General features: G+C 45.3%; 1 pseudogene; it reads right to left on the reverse strand.

The window, feature by feature from the left end:
* Nucleotides 1-12,593: 12,593 nt before the first annotated feature.
* On the reverse strand, nt 12,594-17,298 carry LOC105042168 (receptor-like protein EIX2; annotated as a pseudogene).
* Nucleotides 17,299-22,894: the final 5,596 nt, after the last annotated feature.

The following is a 22,894-nucleotide window of genomic DNA, read 5'->3' on the forward strand; positions in this document are numbered from 1 at the left end:
GAGGTTTATGACTTCCTACTTTCAAGACAGGTAAGTTGGATCAGTTTTGCTAACTGATGTGAAACTAATAGCATAGCCTTCAAAGAACAAAATTGGTGGCCGACTTAGAAATTCAATAATCTTGAATCTCACTTAAAAAAGTTAAGTGAAAGATATTATTTAAAATTTTTTATCCTATATAACTATTAAAGATCGACCGAGTGTACAACCAATATATGGCTAAGCATATGCATAATTTCTCGCATACTCCTCCCGTTTAAGCTTTAGCATTGTTGCCAGGCTAAAAATCCAAATTCATTCAAATCTAATCATACTTAATACAAATCAAAATACAAACATCACAATTACCTTGTGGATAGTCCAAATAGGCTCGTGCTGTAGTGTCCCTTAGTCAACTCAAGACCTTGGAACCTCATCTAATAAAGTTATGAGCCGGATCTGTATTAATATTATTTGTAATAACTTAGGACCTTATCCGATAAAGCTAGCCAAAAGATGTTATTTGATTTTCTTTCCTATATAATATCCAAGATCGACCAAGTGTATAGCTAATATGGGGCTAAATAAATGCTTATATGATTCTTTATAGAAAACATCTTGGGCCTCAGATTCCCGCCATCTTCTTGTAGAAGTTTTTCCCCAACCTTTAATTAAATAAAAATCAGATGGTTCTTGCCTCCCTTGGCACCGAGAAAACCTTAAATTATAGGTGTATAATGATCCAAGTGCGAGTTGAGCCCAATGAGGCGTGATAATTTACTAGCCCACAATTTCAGGCTCCAACTCACAATCCCCCCGTAATATGCTGTCATATTTGCAATGCAACAAAAGATTAAGGGTCAGTTTGGATGGTTGGATCTAAAATCCTATTAAATTTATGGTCCAACTACGAATAGTATAGGATTACAAGCGATCTAAGTCCTATATTTATAAATATTCATGACCATTTTTTAAGTGGACCTACCCGAATCCCATAGGGAGGAAAATTGATTTATTCAAAAAAATTATTTTTTCCTCCTTATAGGATTCATACAAGCCTACTCAGAAAATAATACCGGATACTTGTAAACATTAGGCATAGAAAGTTTATAATCTACTATTTTTTGTGGTTGGGCTACGAATCCAATAAAATTTTGGATTCAACCATCCAAACAGATCTTAAATAAATTTTTAATTCCAAACATCTAACTTTGAAGAACGCATTAAACTTGTGCTTTTTGCACATAAAAATACAAAATTAGGACAGAAATAATCATTTGAATGATAAAATGAGTTGAATAATCTAGGGTTATTTAGGGATATAAGAGACATCTAGCCAACCCAAACTCTTTGAGCGAGCTGCTCATAAAAATATTGGGTATGCTTAACATTGAGAATTGATCATAGATGATTGGCCAAGTGACCCATAATGCACGTTGAGCCTAAGATTACTTTTGACCTGACCCACCAATCTAATATCCATTAATTATGCTAATCAGAAATAGATGCTCATTGATTATAGCCCGCTACGTACAAATTGCATAGAATTTGTTTTTTTGAACTATGTCAAGTTAAAAAAATAAAAATAAGCTGGACAAACAGTGAATAATTGTGCACAAGAATCCAATTTATTTTCATTTTTGTGAAATTAGATGGATTTTATAAATCACATTGTGCTGTGTATTAAAAAGTATCATCAAAAAAATCTTGATGTATGTTTTTTATTTTATTAGTGAAATTGCTTTTTGAGCCTAATTCTAAAATGAAAACAAAATCAGGCTTTACAAAATTGTTATGCCTTGATCCCTAAACGATGCTCATGTTTAACATGTGGGTGCACATATGCTTATAATGGACGCACACAAATTACAGGTAGATGTGTTTATATAAATTTCTTAAAATCATCAAAAGAGCCTCGCATAATTGCTAAATAAAATTCAAAATTGACCATTTTGCCAAAAAAAATTATGAAAGTAATCCTTTTCAAAATAAAATTAATTGTTTTTGTCCTGCAATTATTGTTAACTAAACGTTAACACTATCCCTTTATCTGAGGATTTTGTTGAATCATTCTCTTTATTTTGATTTTGAGAAAAAGGTTGCTTGGATTTCTTGCAAATATATTTCCTTTTCTTTTTTTTTTTTCAAAGACTGCTGGATCATTTTTGTTGTGCCCTCGTATGCTTGCACAATTTATCTCAATCAATTCTTAGCATTGACAATTAGTGCATAGATAATATACATTGATGCGTAAAAATTTTATGTGGTAGTCATGAGGATAAGGATACGATAGTCTAATATAAAGGTGAAAGAATAGCTACTTACCTCTTGTAGCGCAGAAAATCTGAATCTGGTTTGTGATTATTGGTTCACGAGCAAAATCAAGAACGGAAATCGATAATTCTATGGCTTAAATCCTTCTTTACATTTTGCAGAGAGTCAAGTGATTGAGAGAGAGAAAGAGAGTTGAGAGCGATTTTTTTTATTTATATATAATTTTTTAGTTGAGAAGTTTTTTTTTTTTTTTTTTCTAAACAGTATATGAAAATAACTACTAACGGCCGTTATTTCCTACCGTCCCACTTCCTCTCTTTTTTTTTTTATTTATTTTAATTTATTTATAGTAAATAATGGACCGGGCCACCCATTATGGGCAGACCCGGATCCATAACGCAACAAAAGGCCGAAACAGACTGTTCGAGGGAACAAAAGGAAGAAGTAAAAAAAAAAAAAAATAATAATGTTGCATGGCCCATTTTATGAAATGAAATAGAGTGGATTTTCTTGCAAGTTTGTCATTTAACTTCCGATATTATTTTTTAAAATAAACAATATTGATGCAAAAATCCGCCTGCGTCGGAGAAGCTGGAGTCGAGGGAGTCGCGGTCGCTGCCGGGACCTACAAAAGAAGTCTAAACCGAAGTTGGGGTTGCTCCGGCAAGACCCTCCGACGCTCAAGTCAGTTCTCTGCCTCAACAAGAATGGAGTGCTCGAACGAAAATTTTAGCAGAGTTTTGGGATAAAAATAGAGCTTAGAGAATAACGTATCTGAGGTCCCCGTTTTATAGGCGGAGGGGGTAACGGACTGATAGCGATGTCTGTAACCGTCTGGCAGTGAACTGCCCAGGGTCAGGAGGAGTTTGTTGCGAAGAATAGTGGAGTGGGATCGTGGTCGTCACTGGGACATGCCACGTGGGGTCTGTTGCGGAGAGTAGAGCGGCGTCCGTTGTCGCGACTTGTCAGAGGGTGGAGGAACCGCGCGGTATCCGTCGCAGGAAGTGGAGCAGAATCGTGGTCATTATGGTGGTCTGCCAGGGAGTGATGGAGCCGCGCGGAATCCGTCGCAGGAAGTGGAGCAGTATCGTGGCCGTTACTGCGGCCTGCCAGGGAGTGATGGAGCCGCGCGAATCTGTTATAGGAAGTGGAGCAGAGTCATGGCCGTCACTGCGGCCCGCCAGGGGGTCCAGGCCTGTCGGCTGAAGTTCGGCTGGAGTGTCTGGCGGAGAGAGGTGGCTAACTACCCGTCTGAGAGGAGCTCAGAGTCCGGCTCCCGTATGAGTCCGGACGAAGTCTTCCTTCAGTCGAAGTCGGAGACGAGATCTGGCTCCCGTAGGAGTCCGGGCGAGGTCTACTTGCAATTAAAGTCAGGGGCGAAGTCTGGCTCCCGTAGGAGTCCGGACGAAGTTTACTAGCAGTTGAAGTCGGAGATGAAGTCCGGCTCCCGTAGGAGTCCGGGCGGAGTCTTCTCGCGGTTGAAGTCGGGGACGAAGTCCGGCTCCCGTAGGAGTTCGGACGAAGTCTTCTTGCGGCTAAAGTCGGGGACGAAGTTCGGCTCCCGTGGGAGTCCGGATGAAGTCTTCCTGCAGAAGTCTTCCTGCAGCCGGAGTCGGAGGCGAGATCTGACTCCCATAGGAGTCCGGGCGAAGTCTACCTACAATTAAAGTCAGGGGCGAAGTCCGGCTCCTGTAAGAGTCCGGACGAAGTTTACCGGTAGTTGAAGTCGGGGACGAAGTTCGACTCCCATAGGAGTCCGGGTGGAGTCTTCTCGCGGTTGAAGTTGGGGATGAAGTCCGACTCCCGTAGGAGTCCGGACGAAGTCTTCTTGCGGTTGAAGTCGGGGACGAAGTCCGGCTCTCGTAGGAGTCCGGACGAAGTCTTCCAGGTGGTCGACCACCGTTGAACTTGGGTGGAGTCCGCCCGTCGTGGTGAGTCCGACCCCCACTGGTGGAGGTTCATCCGTCGGCAGAGCTCGGGAACGTTGCGGAGGCTCGGCCACCGGAGAGGTTCGAAAGATGTCATCGAATGTCGGACGTCGGAAGGACCCCTGGAGGGTCACTCTTGTCACGAACTTCGGCTGGGGGGATATTTTATACCCAACACCAGTCCCCCTACTTTCGAGTTCGAGTTTCGAATAAAGAAGTACAGAGAAGTTTCCACAGCCGAAGTTATCCCCTTGAATCCCGTGCACGATCGTCCTCAGATATTCTGGCATTTAATGCGGGCGTGCTGGAGCCTTTTCAAATCGAGGCGAACCGAAGGGACCTTTCGAAATTCTCGCTGGAGCGCTGGTCCAAGTACGGTGCAGTAATGGCTCTGTCAGCTGTCAGCCACTTTTAGCCGCCTGCCGCGGTGAGTGGGACACGTGGTGAGCGCGGGTCGGCCTGGGGGGATTCACGATCATTATGGCGCCGGATCCCAGGGTCTATTTAAACCCGCCTTTCCGCCTTTAGGAGCCTCATTTCGCCTGAAAGTTCTATCGGTGTCCGCCTTTTCTTCGAGAGCCCTGACCCTCCTTGGCGTCTACCTTGGCCCTAGGCGTCCTTCGAGTCATCCCTGTCCTCGCACCTTTTGCATCCTTCGGAGCGACTTAGGTTAGTCCGAAACTTTATTCCCCTTCTTGCCATTCGGGTGCCCCTTTTCCTCCATCTTTCTCCTGTCGCCTTCCTTTGGTTTAGTTCCCCGCAAACCTTTCGCCTCTTGTTCCGCCCAATTTCTCCGAGATTTTTAGGGTCCTCATTTGAAATGTCTTCCGGCACCTCCGCCTCTAGCGGTTCCTGGAGTTCGTCCGCCTCAGTCCCCCAGAACCCCCACACTGTAGACCAACCCACATCCGGGGCTGGGCTTCGCCCGATTTTTGCGCGGATGCCATTCCCTGCTTTCTGACTTCGGATGAACTCCTACTGATAAGGGTTCAGTATGGAGTTCCTCCGAAGTACGATCTGGAGCTTCCTGGTCCCTCCGACCGGGCTAGCACTCCCTGACCCGTCGTTTCTGCCTGTATCAGGAGGCCTTCCGTGCTGGGCTCCGACTGCCGCTTCCGCCCTTCATCGTCGCCCTCTTCTGCTTCTTAGATATTTCTTTAGCTTCAGTTGCGCCGAATTCCTTTAGGTTTTTGATAGGATTTCTCTCCCTTTGCCATGTAGTCGAAGTTCAGCCATCCCTCTCTTTGTTTAGGCATTTCTACACCTTCAAGCGTCATCCCTCGACAAAGGACTGGTGGTATTTCTCCCTCCAGTTTGGCAAGAAGGGGTTGCTGAAAGGTGCTCCCTCTTCAATCCACAACTGGAAGGGGAAGTACCTCTTCGTCCACTGCCGACTTTGAGGCTGGGCTTGCCCCCTTGGGGCTCTCTGAGGGACTCTGTCCGTCGGGCTCCCAGCCTGGGGGAGGACGACCTTCAAGCCTTCCGGAAGCTTCTTGGTTATTCCGCTCCTTCCCTTCCCAACCTTCTGAAGGAGCAGTTTTTGTTCAACATCGGCTTGAGTCCCAGATCCTGCGAGTATTCCATCTTTTCTTTCCTCTTCTTTTCTCCCATCCTTCTTCTTTTTCTCTTCTTCTTTTTTTTTTTTTTGCGTGTCACTTCTTCCTTTTTCACCCCATCACCGATTTTTGATTGATTTCTTTTTTTTTAGGAATGGACGTCGAAGCAGCACGGATGCTCACCAGGGGCCTTAAGGCCCACAAAAGAAAAGGCGCTGCGGCCTCCGATCAGCAAAGAAGGCCAGAATAGAGGAGACGAGCTCGACCGTGCCTGCCCAGGTAGCCCCCGCGGTCGAGGTTCCCTCGGACGCCGAACCCCCGGCTCCCCGGGCCTCTTCAAGGAGTCCCCTCACTGAGGCTCCTGTTTCGAGGGTCCATCCCGCGGAGGCGCCCGGGGTTGAGAGGGGGAGGAGAAGGAAGTCGGTGGCCCGCAGGATAAGTGGCCGCCGGGTTACCATCGAAGAATCCCACGGTTCTGAAGAAGAGCCGGAGAATCCCTTCAATGATAGGAACTTGATCAAGCGGTTGATCGACGACTGCATTCTGCCTGAAGTCGTCGAGAGGATTGATCGCGCCGATCCTGAGCAGCGGGTTTGAGACTCCCTCGGGTCCTTTCTCGAGATAAACAAATCTTCATTTAATTGGCTTTTTGACCCTTGTTCTGATCCCCTAGCCGCCCTTGCAGATTGGGCACCAGCTCCTTGCCAATATCGAGGCGACGAATCGGGCGAGGAGGGACGCCATCCAGGCGGAGGAGCGTCGCGGACCGAAGTCGCTCGCCTCAAAGAAAAGGCAGCCGAAGTAGTTATCCTCCAAGAGGCCCTGGAGAAAGAAAAGTAGGCCGGGAGGAAGAGAAGCAGACCTCGGAGGAGACGGTGAGGAAGGCAGAGGCCGAGGTCGCAAATTTGGCGGAGCAGATCCCGGTCCTGGTCTCGGAGGCCAGGGTTCTTGCGGTGGAGGAGTTCAAGGCCTCTGCGAAGATGAGGGATCTGAACATCAGGTTCGGCCAAGAAGCATTCATCAAGGGATTCGAGCTCTGCCAGGAGAAGGTGGCCAGAAAATTTTTCGAGCTCGATCTCAGCTTCTTGGGTGAGGAGTCTGAAGATGAGGCCGGTCCCTCTCCTGCTGCTACTGCTGCCGCAGCCCCCTTCCAGGGACATCGAGCTCCCCAACTCCTACTTCAGAGGTCTGAGACCTTCGACCTTGTATTTTTCTTTTACTGCAATTTTTTCTTTCCTTTTTGTCTTTAAAAAATATTCAATCAATAAAGTTGAGTTTCTCCTTGTGGACGGCTTTTCCACTCTTCTCCACTCTTCCTTCCTCCTTTTTATTTTTCTTTCTGCAATGAGACGCGCCTTGACGCTTTTGTCTCCCGATGGCAGTGTCCTGTCGAAGCGCTTCCCCTGCCCCAGGGGATTTCGCTGAAGTCCACGATCCAGCGCCTGAAGAAGAAAGTTCTTCATTTGACAAAAAGATCGAAGAAGATGGAAGGTGAGCTTCGCAGGTTGAGGGAGGGTCACTCTGAAGTCACCGCGGAGGCCACCCGCTTCCGAAACCTCCACGTGAAGGGGATCATGGAGTACAGTCGGAGAAAGGCGAACTTCGAGAAGGAGCTCGAGGAACACAGAAAGCGCGCCAGCGATCGATCTTGGGCTCAAGCTGCCAAGATCAGTTCTCTCAGAGTGGAGCTGTCGGCTGCACAGGAGAGGATCGGCCAGTTGGAAGGAAGCTCATCCCGACTTTTGACTCGGGCCGACAGCGATCGGGAATGGTCGAAGAAGGTCTCCGACCTTTAGCGGCAGCTCCAGGATGCCGAGGTGAGCTATGACGCGCACCGGGCCGGCTGGCGCAGGCAGGTGGACGAATACAAGGGGAGGCTCAGGATGGCGACCGACGAGGTTGCCCGCCTTCAAAGGCAGCTAGCTGAGGGGGCTCAGTTTGCTTCCGCTTGGGATTCTGACGAACTTCAATCCCTGAGAAGGACCGTAGAAGAACTATCTGTCGCTCTTGGGGAGGGGAGGGTCGAGCTGCAGCAATTGAAGATCCAGCTGGTGTACGAGCAGCGGGCGATCAAGGACGTGGAGGCAGAATTCGAGGTCCTGAGAAAGAGGCATCGAGAGGTGGAGAACGAAAGGCAGCGATTTCATCGGATGTTCCAGGACATGCTGCTGAAAAAGAGAGAGCTAGAAGAAGAATTGAAAATCTGAGGCAGTCCTTGATAAGGAGTAAGCCGATAATTCGAGGTCGGAAGGAGCAGAGCTTCCCTAGGCTCTTTTTGCCTTCCATCTTTTCATGTATATATTTTTTCTTTTGTTGTTTTGTTTTGTTCTTGTTGTTTTGCTTTTCTTCCTTTAGCCTTCTGGGCTTTGTAGTGTATATTTCGTGAATGAAATGAAAAGGAGATTTTGTGTTACCTCATCCACGCATTGTATTAAATTATCGTCCGTCGAACTTCTTTTGCCTTTTGACTTGTTCAACGTCGATGTAGTTTGGAGGTGCCCAGTCGTTATCGTGTTGTTTTACTTTTCTTGTATCTTTTTCTTCTTTTTTTTCTCTTTTTTGAGTGAGGGTCCTCCCTTTGCTTTTTGCGGGGTCACGTAGAAGTGTGGAGGTGCCATTGAGGGGACTTTTTCCTTTATCCGATCTTGTTGGACGATCGGATTTTTATCATCGTCAGGACGAGGTTCTCCTTCTGTTCTTGACGTAGTCGATCTCAGCTCAGGTTAGGACGAGGTTCTCCTCATGTTCCCAACGGAGCTGTGGGGGCACATAAGGGCTGTTGCAAGGGCCTCTCCCCCCATCCGGTCTAAAAGAACCGGGCCTTTGACTTTGCTCATGTCAGGACGAGGTTCTCCTCCTGTTTTCAACATGGCTGTGGGGGCTATAAGGGCGTTGTAAGGCCTCTCCCCCATCTGGTCTAACAGAACCGGGCCTTTGACTTTGCTTATGTCAGGACGAGATTCTCCTCCTGTTCCCAACATGGCTGTGGGGGCACATAAGGGCGTTGTAAGGCCTCTCCCCCCATCCGGTCTAAAAGAATCGGGCATTTGACTTTGCTCATGTCAGGATGAGGTTCTCCTCCTGTTCCCAACATGGCTGTGGGGGCACATAAGGGCGTTGTAAGGCCTCTCCCCCATTCGGTCTAAAAGAACCGAGCCTTTGACTTTGCTCATGTCAGGATGAGGTTCTCCTCCTATTCCCAACATGGCTGTGGGGGCACATAAGGGCGTTGTAGGGCCTTTCCCCCGATCCGATCTTAAAATAATCGGACTTTCATTTTGCTCATGTTAGGACGAGGTTCTCCTCCTGTTCCTAACATGACCTTGTTTTGATTGTTTGAAGGGGTTATCCCCAGTCGTAACAAGTCCATGCCAAAAGGGAAAGACATGCAAAGTTGAAAGGAATTTTGATTCAAAGCAAAGTCGTTAGTAATACATTTACAGATTTTTCAAGTCCCATGGTCGTGGAAGGTCTGCTCCTCCTTGAGGTCCTCCGGTGACGGAGTTGATGATCCCGATTGGAGGCCGATCTCCGGGCTGCTCTTCCCTCCTCGGCGGTTCAGGTTGCGGCAGGACCCTTGGCCGATCCTCTCTGCCCTCAGGTCGGTGTCGAATGAACCTGTCGAGCCGACCTCGTCTGATGAGCTCCTCGATCTCGTCTCGGAGTTGAATGCACTCCTCTGTATCGTGGCCGTGGTCACGATGGTAGAGGCAGAACTTGTTGGGGTTGCGCTTCTCGGGGTGCGTGCGCATCCTCTCTGACCTTGGAAGCTGCTCTCTGACCTCCATCAGCACCTGAATTTTTGATGCGTTGAGGGGGGCATAGTTGCGGAACCTTCCTGGGGGAGAGCCTCGTCGAGCTCGGCGCTCCGGGCTTCCCTGCCTGCGTGCTCGAGGAGGAGTCTGGATGCGCTTGTGCCCGGGAGGAGTTCGAGAACATGGCCGAGCTTCTCTCGGCCCTTTTTCGACTGCGGGCTTACTCGAGTCTCCCGTCTGCCGCTCTCTCGTGGTCTCCTCATCCTTCATTTTGAAGGCTTCTTCCGCTCGGGCGTACCCTTCGGCCCGAGCCAACAGGTCAGCAAAATCCCTGGGGTACTTCTTTTCCAGGGAGAATAAAAGTCGTTCTTCTGAAGGCCGCCTTTCAGGGCGGCCATCGCTACCGATTGGTCCAAGTTCGGACCTCCAACGCGGCGATGTTGAAACGGTTGATGTAGGCTCGAATGGACTCTCCCTCCCTCTGCTTGATGTTGATGAGGGACTCCGAACCCTTTCGGGGATGCCGGCTGCTAACAAAATGAGCCACAAACTGGTGGCTCATCTGATCAAAGGAAAAGATGGTACCCGCTTCAGTGCCGAGTACTAGTTTCTCACCGCTCCTTTCAAGGTGGATGGGAAGGCTCAGCATAGAATGGCGTCGGACGCGCCATGAAGCAGCATCATTGTCCGGAAGGCCTCCAGGTGGTCAACTGGGTCCGAAGTCCCGTCGTAGTTTTCGAACTGAGGGAGCTTGAAGTTCGGCGGGATCGGTTCCTGCATGATCATCTGAGAAAAAGGGGGGTCAGTACAAATGTCCTCACCATAAGCGGGGGGAGCGTGGTGGCGTTCTTCGATCCGCTGGTTCATCTCCTGGAGCCTCCGGTCCAAGAAATCCTCTCGACTACGGATTTCGAGGGTCTTCTGGCAGAATGGAGGCAGAGATCTTCCGAGGGTGAAATCGTGGTCCGATAGAGGGCTCTCCACCCTTGGATTCGTCTTTCTGGGAAAGACAGGGCGGCTGGCCCAAGTGGCCCATCCCACCGTCGGATTTTGAAGTTCTGGCGATGCTCTTTCCGGTCGCACTGATGCCTGCGGCTGCTGCTGCTGTTGTATGGCCTGCACAGCTTCAGTGAGGCCTCTGACCTGCTGCACCAGTAGGTCTAATTGCTCCGCACCAACCACCGCTGCCGGAGGAGGGGGTAGAGGCTGGGAGACTGAGGTGAGGTCGGAGCCTGAGATCTGGCCGCGGAGGTCGTGGATCACCGTGTGGATGCTTTGCGGGGAGGCATCGGGCGAAGATCAAGTGGGGAAAGGAGTGGATGTCGGAAAAGATGACCGGAGGCGGTCCCGTTGAGCGCTCCTTTAAGAACAAGGGTGCTGCGAAGATACAGCCCCTTCCTCTAGCACCAATCCTATTGGTGCAAAAATCCGCCTGCGTCGGAGAAGCTGGAGTCGAGAGAGTCGTGGTCGCCGTCGAGACCTATAAAAGAAGTCTAAACCGGAGTTGTGGTTGCTCCGACAAGACCCTCTGACGCTCAAGTCAGTTCTCTGCCTCAACAAGAATGGAGTGCTCGAACGAAATTTTAACAGAGTTTTGGGATAGAAAATAGAGCTTAGAGAATAACGTATCTGGGGTCCCCTTTTATAGGCGGAGGGGGCAACGGACTGATAGCGATGTCTGTAACCGTCTGGCGGTGGACTGCCCAGGGTCATGAGGAGTTTGTTGCGAAGAGTAGTGGAGTGGGATCGTGGCCGTCACTGGGACATGCCACGTGTGGTCTGTTGCGGGGAGTGGAGCGGCGTCCGTTGTCGCGACTTGCCAGAGGATGGAGGAACCGCGCGGTATCTATCGCAGGAAATGGATCAGAATCGTGATCATTATGGTGGTCTGCCAGGGAGTGATGGAGCCGCGCGGAATCCGTCGCAGAAAGTGGAGCAGTATCGTGGCCGTTACTGCGGCCTGCCAGGGAGTGATGGAGCCGCGCAGAATCTGTTGTAGGAAGTGGAGCAGAGTCGTGGCCGTCACTGCGGCCCGCCAGGGGGTCCAGGCTTGTCGGCCGAAGTTCGGCTGGAGTGTCTGGCGGAGAGAGGTGGCTAACTACCCGTCTGAGAGGAGCTCGGAGTCCTGCTCCCGTATGAGTCCGGATGAAGTCTTCCTTCAGTCGAAGTCGGAGACGAGATCTGGCTCCCGTAGGAGTCCGAGCGAGGTCTACCTGCAATTAAAGTCAGGGGCGAAGTCGGCTCCCGTAGGAGTCCGGATGAAGTTTACCAGTAGTTGAAGTTGGGGACGAAGTCTGGCTTCCGTAGGAGTCCGGGCGGAGTCTTCTCGCGGTTGAAGTCGGGGACGAAGTCCGGCTCCCGTAGGAGTCCGGACGAAGTCTTCTTGCGGCTGAAGTCGGGGATGAAGTCCGGCTCCCGTGGGAGTCCGGACGAAGTCTTCCTGCAAGTCTCCTGCAGCCGGAGTCGGAGGCGAGATCTGGCTCCCGTAGGAGTTCGGACGAAGTCTACCTGCAATTAAAGTCAGGGGCAAAGTTCGGCTCCCGTAGGAGTCCGGACGAAGTTTACCAGCAGTTGAAGTCGGGAACGAAGTCCGGCTCCCGTAGGAGTCCGGACGGAGTCTTCTCGCGGTTGAAGTCGGGGACGAAGTCCAGCTCCCGTAGGAGTCCGGACGGAGTCTTCTCGCGGTTGAAGTCGGGGACGAAGTCCAGCTCCCGTAGGAGTCCGGACGAAGTCTTCTTGCGGTTGAAGTCGGGGACGAAGTCCGGCTCTCGTAGGAGTCCGGACGAAATCTTCCAGGTGGTCGACCACCGCTGAACTTGGGTGGAGTCCGCTCGTCGTGGTGAGTCCGATTCCCACTGGTGGAGGTTCATCCATCTGCAGAGCTCGGGAACATTGCGGAAGCTCGACCGTCGGAGAGGTTCGGAAAGATGTCATCGAAGGTCGGGCGTCGGTAGGACCCCTGGAGGGTCACTCCTGTCACGAACTTCGGCTGGGGGGTATTTTATACCCAACAAACAACAAAGTCATCACATACATTTTTATCCTTGTTTCCAACTACTGGCTTTAATATGGACATTTCGCAAGGATGCTATTCATTATTACAAACGATTTCCTTCTATTTCTGAAAGCGAAGGATGCAAGAGAAAACTAGAATAGCATACATTGTCACCATCTTTATTTATTTATTTATGACATCTTGATCTTCAACCTAATGAACATTAATACTATTGCTACATAAAACTTGTCATACACCTGATCGATAAATTGGAAATATGCAATCCTCCAATTCTTCTTTAATATGAGGATACCAAATACTGCCCAGACTCCAACAATAAGGCCAAATACTGCCCCAAGATAAAACCACAATATTTCAATGATATTGTTGTCAGCACTACCATCGTTGCCACCCGCAGAGCCCGGAGCTTGAGGTGTTTCCTCCCCTGGGCATTTTTTTTTCAATGGAAATCCACAAAGATTATTATTGCCAACATAAATAGTTGGGTCGTCTAGTGTTTGAAGTTGATTGCCTGATGGAATTCTACCAGATAAATTGTTGTCCGATAAGTTCAAATGATTTAAAGCGCTCAACATGGACATGCTTGACGGAATTGCACCGGATAGTCTATTTTTCGATAAATCAAGAGATTCCAAAGACTTCAGATTGCCGATCTTTTCAGGGATTCTTCCTATAAATTGGTTGCTGGATAAGTTCAAGCTCTGTAATTGAACAAGATCTGTCAGCTCCACAGGAATCTCTCCACTTAATTTGTTATTTGAGAAGTCTATACTCTTGACCAGGATGAGGATCTTTTCATATTGGAGGGCTCTCCCTTTCATATCCAGCAGCAAGCTCTCCTGATGGCTGATAGGATACTCGCCGATCATTGAATACACAAAAAAGATGGTGCTTTCTACGACATAAATAGTTTTTTCTTGTTTTTTAATCATGGCACTGAGATTGCCTACAGATTGAGGTATGGGTCCCGATAGATCATTGTGAGCAAGGTCGAGGATCTGGAGAGAAGAAAGACACATCAGCTGTGGAGGTATGCTACCAAAGAACATATTTGAGTGCAAGCGAAGGATCATCAACAACGAGAGGTCGTCTCCAATCCATGCTGGAATATGTCCAGAGAGTCTATTTTCGCCGAGATCAATTGAAATCAAAAATTTGCAGTTCCTCAAGGCCAAAGGGATCTTCCCGGATAGGCTGTTGTGGTTTAAGTGAAGCTTTTGGAGTGATCCAAGTTGGCCAATCGAATCCGGAATCTTTCCCGAAAGATTATTGTTTGCCAGATTCAAGATCTCTAATCCAGGGAAAGGACTTTTACCCTGGCACGCAGGGAGACCTCCGGTGATGGAATTGTTCGAAAGATCAAGGACATGTAAGGTGGTGGAATTACAAATTGATGAGGGAATGGTACCATGAAGAAGATTATTGGAGAGCAGTAAGCTCGTCAATCGATGCATTGTTTCCATGAAGCCGGGGGGAATGGTTCCTGAAAATAAATTGTAGGAGAGATCCAGGTATGCCATCTCAGCAGGAAAACCTGGCAACGGGCCTTCAAACTGATTGGAACTCAGGCTCACCATGTAGGCGCTGTAAAATTTGAAAAACCTGGGCAGCCTTCCAATGATCATATTGTTCGAAAGGTCCAACAGAGACATATTAGCGGCCAGATTCCAAAACCACCCCGGGACGCTACCGACGATCCCTGCATCAGACAAGCTCAACTCCGAGAGATTTTTCTGGGTTCGAAGCCATGGAGGGATGTCGAGCCCCAGCCGGCATGAACCCAGACCAAGGATTTGGAGCTGAAAAGGAGGAATCCAGAGAGAGGAGAGATTCAATACCAGAGAATTGGAGATCAAACTCAGTGCCTTCAATCTCCACAGGTGGACGAAATGTGCTTCAGATACCACACCATCGAAGGCGTTGAAGGACAAGTCCAAAGATTCTAGCCTTGAGAGCTGCCCGATCTCTTTGGGTATGGTACCGCTCATGCGGTTGTGGGATAGAGAGAATTTTCCGAGTCTCCTTAGATGCGCAATCCGAGGGGTAAGGCCTCCGCTTAAATTATTGTGCTTCAAATTTAACTCCTCCAACCCCACCGTTCCGCATCGAGACCAACCTTCCACCAACTCACGGATGCCTCCGGTAATGTTGTTGACCGACAGATCAAGAGTACGCAGGTTGCAAATATTTCCCAGGGCTGCAGGTATCTCACCTTGGAGCTCATTGTCATTCATGTAGAGGACCTCAAGGGAAGTCATGTTCCCCAAAGAAGAAGGAATTCGACCGTGAAAACTGTTGGTGTGGAGATCTAGGAAAACTAGGTCGGTCATATTGAACCACCAGTACTCAGGTAAAGCAGAATGAAGACCATTGTTTGATAGGTCGAGGATAGCGAGAGATGTGAGATTGTTACGCGATGTTGTCATGCCAGCAGCTGGGAGGTCACAGCCCGCCAGACGTAGCACGGCCAGTGTTGGAACCATGTTAATGGAAGTGAGCCAATCTCCCACCTTATCGAAGCTTATCTCAGACAAGTCTAGCAGTTGCAAGGAAGAGAGACCGGAAAGCCACTGGAGATCGTCGATTTCGAGACCTTTAGAACAGCTGAGATCGAGGTAGCGAAGTCTTGAGAGGTTCCCGAGGTGAGGAAGCTTGCCGGGGGACAAGAATATGAAGGAGAGGTTAAGATATACCAACTCTGTAAGGCTGCCATGGATGGTAGAAATGGTTCCAAGTTGACGAAATTGAAGCTGAGATCGAGGTGAGTTAAATGAGTTAGATTGGCCAAGGAAGGATCTATATCACCACTCAGGGACGGGAGGCCGAAGCCGTTGTACATGGAGGGGCCGAGGTCGAGGCGGACGACGTGGCCCGTGCGAGCGTCACAGCCTACGCCCCTCCAGCTGCAGCACTCTTCGCCGTGCCATGAAGAGAGGATGCTGGCAGGATCCATGAGCCGCCGCTTGAAGCCCAAGAGGATATCCCTCTCCATCTCGCTGCAACCCGGCTTGTGGTCATGACGTTCGGCGGCAGCGTGAGCGAGGGAATAGAGCAAGATAAGTTGGAGGATACACACAGCTGTGGTGGTTCGATCCATTTCTCTTTGAAACCTGAAGCATTTGTTTGTCCGCATTCTACGCGGTGGTGCGGGGTCTGGCCTTTTATGAAGTCCTTGAGAGCTAAAGAAAAATCTGCACGGTATCCTGAAGCAGGGTCTGAGAGAGAAGACATTCGTTGCAACGGTGATACAACGTCAAAGTTATCACGGTAGAATTAAAAATTAAAAATTGATGAAAAATTGATGACTTATGTGGGGTATCATTCATGAAAATTGATGAAATATATAGCATTCGATGAAATGCAGATATTTTTATAGGGTTATGACAAGTTTGACATGATATCACCGTTATTAACGGATATTTTCCCAAACCGAACAAAGATCTTCTGGTCTATCTTGGTATTGTTTTCAAACCCAGTAGTCCTGAGGGACCCTTGGACGCATACTCTAATTAGTTCTCATTAATTATCTATTTTGCTTGATATTTGCAAATCCTACTTGCAAAGCAAAATATAGTTAATACATCATGCATAACAGAAAAATCAGTAATGGGTACAAAATCCATTTTTTCATAGTTGTTTTTTATTTATTTTTGAGATGACTGAAGGGAATCTTTTGCTCTGACCCAGCTCTTGTTGAAACAATAGATTTTGTTAAAATAAACTAGGAGGGATGTGAATTCAGGTTACTAATAATAACTTCTAAAAATTTTATTAACCGTTCTGGTTAGCAGATATATGTGTGTCTCATGAATCAAAGGGCTGTCACCCAGTTAGATATCCAATTGAAATTATTTGAATAAAATACTTTTTTTTCTCTCATGTATAATAAATTATGAAATTATTAGATGGACCAGATCTACTGTGGACTTGGTCTCCCTAATAACAAACCACCGCTCACCTTAGGTAACGCCATATTAGTGTCAACCTGCGGACAAAGTCTGATTCCAGCTCAGCTTCTTTCCCAGTTTTTTCCAAGTTCAATTTTTTCCAACCTGCAGGGTCACATCGTGCAAGCGTTTCCTTCTCCCCCAAGTCAGTTTATTGATGAGTCCAGGTCAATGCATGGACCTTTCATTCCAAAGGATGCATCTGTCATGCCTCGAATCAAGCGTTTAATAGACATTGAAAAATAATAATTTTAAAGTAATAGTTTTTTTTTCAATCTTTGAAATATTAGTTTAATGAATATCTAATCAAATTATTTTTATATTCAAATATTTCAAGATAATAAGAGTCATATTGTCCTAGCTGATTACTATCATTTAAATCAAATAAAAATCTAAAGAAAACTAAATAAAACTAAACTAAACGAAACCAACAAGCTCAAATAATCATGGATATTTCTACTGTTTTAGAAGATCTGATGTACTTTTCATATCCCGAGCAATTCATGATTCTGTATCTGAAAAATGAAAAAAAAAAGAACAGTAAGCTACACAATAAAATAATATAATTGAGTTTTGTTTTATCTTTTTATTGGATGTGTCTTAGATTTGAATCTATAATTAATATTCAATAAATCTATGCGATATTAGTCTTCTATTTTAAATATTTTTAGTAAGTATCTTTGTCATATTTGGGCCAAACAATGTTATTATAAGGGGGAACTCGAAGTCCAATGTGAATGTTGCATTGTATACCTCCATTGCTGCAAGGCTTCGGAGGAAAGTGGGTGAGGTCGGTCTTGAACCGAGCTGGAGAGCTGCTAAGAGTCAGTCAGTGTAGACCATGAATGACCTGTAAAATAAGTCCTAAAACCATAGGGTATCCTCCGGTTTAGGATCTTCAATGCTTAAGTTAGTCGGGATTTTGAGAATAAATGATGTAAATAGAAAAAATGAAAGACAAAGAGAGGGATTTTGAGTGAGAAGAGTGAGAATTTTAATTTCTATCAGTAGAGAAAAGAGTTCATCAGAGTTTGGGCTCTGTGAGTTATTACTTGACTTATCCTTCGAAGAGTATCCTATCCCCTTTATATAAAGAGAGCTTACTTAGGTTATCAAACTGTTATGAGTTTGTTAGATGGTTATGGATAACCACTTGGAGTTTGTTAGGCCATTTAAAATTTGTTAGACCGTTAGTTTGTTATAACAGAATAGCCAGTTGTACAGAGATCGTAGGTTGTTTATCCCCATGAAGAGTAGCTGTACCATAGCTGGAAGATAATTGTAGTGTTGCTAGAAGATAACTGACTTAAAACCTTACTGGCTCTAAGAGTGAGATCAGCTAAGTCTGATGAGATTGGTCAAATCTGATGTCTCTTTATTAGAAATCGAGAAATATATGGCAGATCGATAATAACCTGATCTGGCTTAAAGCAGTGATGGTAAATCTTTAGATCAGTTGATATGATATGATGATATTTCTCCTATAGATCGGCTAAAACGATGTTCCGCTAATACAAATTGAGCACGTCAGAAATTGGTATGAGGCTGATGTCTTCTGATATTGCCATGTGTCAGAGGTCGGCATTTTGATGAGGTTAGCCATCTGATGACGTCGGCTTTCTGATGAGCTCGACCCTCTGATGAGATCGGCTTTCTGATAAACTCGACCTTCTGATGAGTCTGATGATCTCAGTCTCCTGATAAAGATGGCTTTCTGATAAGGTCGGCCTCCCGACGAGATCGACTTTCTGATGAGCTCGGCCTCCTGATGAGATCGACTTTCTGATAAGCTCGGCCTGTTGATGAGGTCAGCCTCCTAGTCAGCTTCCTAATGATCTCGATCTCCTAACGAGGATGGCTTGCTGATGAGCTCGGCCTCTTGATGACATCAGCTTTCTGATGAGGTCGACTTTCTAATGAGCTCGGCCTTCGGATGAGGTCGGCTTTTGATGAGTTTGGCCTCTTGATGACATCGATCTTCTGATGAGGTCGGCTTTTTAATGAGCTTGACTTCCTGATGAGCTTGGCTTCCTGATGAGCTCGGCCTTCTCATGACATCGATCTTCTGATAAACTTGGCCTCCTGATGAGGTTGGCTTTCTGATGAGGTCCACAGTTAAAGTTCACATTGATATTCTTATCGATTCGAGAGCTTCTGAGTATGAGTCCCAAAGATATCAACTGAGGTGGTATGAGCCCACAACACTTGCCTCCTATTTTTGAGTCCAAAGAGATTGCTTTGGATGAAAGAAGTAGTTCATGTAAAAAATTTTAGCTTATCCGACGTGGCAAATTTATGCTGTTTGATTCTTGAAGTGAACTGCTGCATCCTTTGGATAAGTTTTTCATACAAATTGCTGATATATATTTGTTGATGGCTTCTTCTACCTCGATCCTATCAAGGTTGGTTTTTTTTTATCTCGGATCTTGTCGAGGTGACCTAGATCTCATTGAGGATTTTGGACGACCTCGGATCCTATTGAGATTAGCTTCTTCCACCTCCATCTTGCTAGATGACCTTGGGAAGATTTATATATATATATTGGTCTGTTTGACCACACATGGCCGATCCAGGTTTAACTATCCTATATAGAACTTAGATAATTATATTTATAATGAATATTATCTGACCTCGGTTGGATCAATGATGAAGCCGATGTGGTTTAATATAATAAGTAAACTTCAAAACATTAAAAATGATACGACTTTAAGAATTAGATTGATTAATTAAGAACAAATTGATCTTAATAAATTGAATGTAACAGAGGTTTAAGAAATACATCCGTCTGATGTCGTCATGGGTAGATTGAGTCTCTCATGCATCAGAAGTTCTATCTTGAGATGTTTCATCTTCTTCCCTTTTAAAGGCATATCATCTGAGAATTTAAGCCAGAATTTGTCAAGTTGATATTTTGAGAGGTTCAATCTGTAGATCAGGCATTTCACATTAAAGATCCGTGAGGTCCAATCCAGAGACCGGGTATCTCACATTGAATATTCGTGAGTTCCAATCTGGAGATTGGATATCCCATATTATGAGGTCTAATCTGGAGATCAGATGTCTCATGTTAATCATTTGTGATGTTCAATCTAGAGATCGGATATCCCATATCATGAGATCCAATCTGGAGATCGGGTGTCTCACATTATCTTGGTTTGGTTGGACTTCATGACTTCATTTGGATAATTTTTTGCATATGATCTCATTTGGGTGGATATTGTTGCGGTTAAGGGATCGGATGGCTCAGATAGTTGGGTTAACTATACTTATATATACATGAGGTATTATCTACTTTGGCTCGTGACCATCTTTAGGTTTCAGTGGGCCTTAGACTTCAGTAAGCTTTGGTCATTTGGAGCTTTACGGTTTTACCTTTAACATGGGAAGAGAAGGTTCCAATCCATATAAGCCATACTTTCTCTTGACTCACAACCAATGTGGGACTAAAGATGCCATCTCTACCTTTTTGAGGAAGGACTCTCTGCTGCTCTCCAATTTTCACCGTGATCTCTCATTCCTACTCTGTGGTATTTTGAAACTGTTGTATTGCAGCAGTAAGAATTTGGACTTGCTGAACTAGAAGATTAAATTATTATGGATCTACCACAACTGGAGGTTGAGTAGCTTCTGGTGCACTTTTTGGAGAAGATGGTGTAGGTAAGAAATGGTTCTATGCCTTCGTGTTCATCATTTTCATAAAAATTTTTTGGACAAAGGTCCTTCCTCTAGCGCTAATCTGTTGCTGCAAGGCTCTGAAGAAAAGTGGGTGAGGTTGGTCTTGAACTGAGCTGGAGAGCTACTAAGGGTCAAGTCGGTGTAGACCATGAATGAACCTGCAAAATAAGTCCTAGAATTATGGGAGTACCCTCCGATTTAGGATCCTCTGATGCTTAAATCAGTTGGAGCTTTGAGAATGAATGATAGAAATAGAGAAAATGGAAGGCAAAGAGAGGGGGGTTTTGAGTGAGAAGAGTGAGAATTTTGATTTTCTTCAATGGGAGAAAGAGTTCATCAGAGTTTGGACTCTGTGAGTTATGACTTGACTTACTCTCCGGAGAGTATCCTGCCCCTTTATATAGAGAAAACTTGCTTAGGCCGTTAGGTTTTTATGAGTTTGTTAGACAGTTATGGATAACCACTTGGAATTTGTTAGACTATTTAGAATTTATTACACCATTAGTTTGTTATAACAGAATAGCCAGCGACATAGAGATTGTGGGTTGTTTATCCCATATGAAGAGTAGCTATAATATAGCTGGAAGACAGTTGTAGCATTGCTGGAAGATAACTGACTTGAAGCCTTACTGGCTCTAAGAGTGAGATTAGCTAAGTCTGATGACATTGGTCAAATCCGCTGTCCCCTTATTGAAAATCGAGTAATATATCGACAGGTTGGTAATAACTTGATCTGTCTTAATCAGTGATGGTGAATCTTTAGATCAGTTGATGTGATATGGTGATATTTCTCCTATAGGTCGGCTAAAATCGATGTCCTACTAATACAAATTGAGCAGGTCAGAAATTGATATGAGGCTAATGTCTTCTAATATTGCCATGTGTCAGAGGTCGATGTTTTGACGAGGTTAGCCATCTGATGATGTCGGCTTTCTGATGAGCTCGATCTCCTGATGAGGTTGGCTTTCTGATGAGCTCGACCTTCTAATGAGTCTGATGGTCTCAACCTCCTAATCAGGTTGGCCTTCTGATGAGGTCAGCCTTTTGATGAGGTTGAATTTATGATGAGCTCGACTTCCTGATGAGGTTGACTTTCTGATGAGCTTGGCCTCTTGATGAGGTTGGCCTTCGATCAATTTTCTAATAAGATCGACCTCCTGATGAGATCAGCCTCTAATGAGGTCGACTTTCTGATGAGCTCGACCTCCTGATGACGTCGGCCGACCTCATCATCAGGTTTCTGATGAGCTTGGCCTCCTGATGACATCGGCCTCCTGATGAGGTTAGCCTCCTGATGAGGTTGGCTTTCTGATGAGCTCGACCTCCTGATGAGTCGGCTTCCTGATAAGGTCGGCTTTCTGATGAGCTTGACTCTTGATGATGTCGACGTTCTGATGAGCTGACCTCCTGATGAGGCGTTTTCTGATGAGGTCCATAGTTAAGGTTCACATCGATATTCTTGTCGATTTGAGAGCTCCTGAGCATGGTCCCGAAGACATCGGCTGAGGTGGTATGACCCCACAACAACCTCTATTTAAAAACTAGTGATTATTTGAAGACTTCAGTGGTTTATATGTAAAATGTCAGACCAAGTAATTTTATGCTGGTAATGGTAGTGGCTTTAACGATAGTGAAAAACCTAATTTTTGTTCTTTAAGAAAAAAAATTAGTTTGATTTTTATAAGAAATAGATAAATTAAAATCTTGCATGCATGCACATAGGAATCCAAAATTATTTATAAGAAATAATTTAAGCTTACATTTGAGCCCAAAATATGATGTGCTAATAGGTTAGCATGCAAAATAGAAAGATGATCAGAACTAGCTATTCAGGGAAATCCTTTTTTTTTTATGAAAGGGAGGTAGAAAAACTTCAATAGATATTATAATATCTTGCATGCAAATGTGCTACATGGGGGAGCTTTTCATCATCGATCAGGGCTTCAAAAAGCATAAGAGGAGGTGTGAGAAGAGTACTTTAGTTGAGTTGAAGAAAGAATGCCTCAGGGATTTTCGAGCTTCGCTGCCTCTTCTCTGCTCCAAGTTTTCTAAAACATGACTTAACCATTTTCTAGAAGAAATAAGAAAACTTGAAAAACCTTTGGATGTTTGGATTCTCTGTTCATTTGTAATACCAACAAAGAGTTAAACAAATTTTGACAAATACTGAATAAAATAGGAAGAAGAAGGAAAAAAGGTCTAGATGTGAAAGTGGATTGGATAATATCTATCCAGATTCATTTTTGTATTTAAATCTATCCGTATATGGATAGAAATTTGAGCATACGACTAATATCTATATTTATATTCATATCCATTAATAAAAAATGATATGGATATGAATAGATAAGTATCCATTTTGATCCAAATATTTGATTCCATTTATAATTCTATTTAATTTTATATAGCACTAATAACTTTTTGTATAAAATAAATGACTATATTAATATGCTATTTCTTATGCCTCTGATATGAGATTGTGAGTCTAGAGGTCATGGAAACTACCACATATTCATAGATAACTCTCTTCATAAATATGAAAGATATTTCAAACATGATATCCATGCATCATGGTAGAATTAATAACAAATTAAGTCCAAAATTAACTAACTAAAATTAATTTTTATCTCTCATAAAATTTTAATAATATTCAAAAGATCCTACATCAATTATATCTCAATAATAATCTTATAAAATATAATAATAAATATAAGTCTAAACTCATTGGTACCATCGACTCTCGCTTCTAACTCACTCTCAAAGA

The sequence above is a fragment of the Elaeis guineensis genome, chromosome 3 (assembly GCF_000442705.2).
Source record: "Elaeis guineensis isolate ETL-2024a chromosome 3, EG11, whole genome shotgun sequence".
NCBI classification, from domain to species: domain Eukaryota; kingdom Viridiplantae; phylum Streptophyta; class Magnoliopsida; order Arecales; family Arecaceae; genus Elaeis; species Elaeis guineensis.